The 1,115-nt window shown below is 59.1% G+C and overlaps 1 protein-coding gene across 2 annotated transcripts in view; it reads left to right on the forward strand.

The window, feature by feature from the left end:
* The first annotated feature begins 418 nt into the window (after positions 1-418).
* The window catches only part of LOC146783261 (uncharacterized), a 633,740-nt gene continuing 633,043 nt past the window's right edge, over positions 419-1,115 (forward strand). Inside the window, exon 1 of one of the 2 annotated variants that reach the window (XM_085633763.1) lies at positions 419-534. The gene's annotated coding sequence lies outside the window, so the exon portion shown is untranslated. The remainder of the gene's footprint in view (positions 535-1,115) is intronic. The other variant, XM_085633764.1, reaches the window with a different exon arrangement.

Consider the following 1,115-nt stretch of genomic DNA (forward strand, 5'->3'; position numbering starts at 1 on the left):
CCCAGGCTCTGACTTCTGTTTCCTGGCCTGCAGGCTGACAGCCCCCTCCTGCCCCTCTGATGCCCCATGTACCTCTTGTTTTGGATTTACGTGTGACCTGAGGCCCCCTTTGTGACCTTGTCTGAGATCAGCCCTGGTCACAGCCCCCGCGCACCGAGGAGCAGCAGTGCCGGGCCTCGCGGTAGGCCTCAGGCCTCCCACCGTCCTCTCGCGCCAGGCTGCGCTGCTTCTGACCCGCGTCTCGCGCCAGGTCCACTGCTCTTGCCCTACGAGACTCGTGCCAGGCGCCAGGCTCGCGCCTCATAGCAGAGAACAGGGGTCCCTGACCTGCGTCTCGTGCCAGCCCTCTGGCTCGCGACTCGTGCCAGCCCGCTGGTGTGAGCGGGGCTTGCGCCCCGCGCGGCCTCCTCGGAAGCTGGCAGTTCGCGTTTGAAAATCTCAGGGAAGTCGCGGCCTTAGAGAAAAGGACTGCGAGGAATCCATGTCGGCGGCCCCTGCGGAGGCCCAGTCAGTCCTGTCAATGGACCAGCACCGGTGAGGATTGGTGTGAGCGGGCAGGGGTGCGGTAGGGGAGGGAGGGGCGAGTCCTTATGTTATAGAATTGGGGGACGGAAGGAGCGACGATGGACCGGACACTGAGGCAGGACACGTGCCTGGAGACACATCATGGGAAGGAAAGAAGGAAGGAGGCGGAGAAGCCACGGTTAAAAGGCGGGGTGTCGGAGTAGAGGAGCAGGGAAGGGCAGAGCGTGACTGTCTAAAAGGGTGATCCCATTACAGTGAATAGAAAACAGGGCGAGACCCCAAATGAGCGCGAGTCAGGCCCAGGTCCAGGATTTGGGATTTGGGAGGCCATGAAAAAGCAAGCAAGGGTGGGACAGAGTCTCCCAGGTGTCTGCGCATGTTGGATGGTCTTGTACGGATGTGAGCTACATACCATACCTACTTCAGGTTCGGTTTAATATTACTAACTTTATTTCCAGAGGTTTAAACCTATGGGCTTGATCTCTCCTCACCCTCCTTTCTCTCCTAATTACACCCTGCTGTCCCGCTCACCTCACCCTCTAACTCCTCCCAACTCACACTCTTCACCTCATGCTAGTCTCTTTCGAATT

The sequence above is a fragment of the Triturus cristatus genome, chromosome 11 (assembly GCF_964204655.1).
Source record: "Triturus cristatus chromosome 11, aTriCri1.1, whole genome shotgun sequence".
In the NCBI taxonomy this organism is placed as follows: Eukaryota; Metazoa; Chordata; class Amphibia; order Caudata; family Salamandridae; genus Triturus; species Triturus cristatus.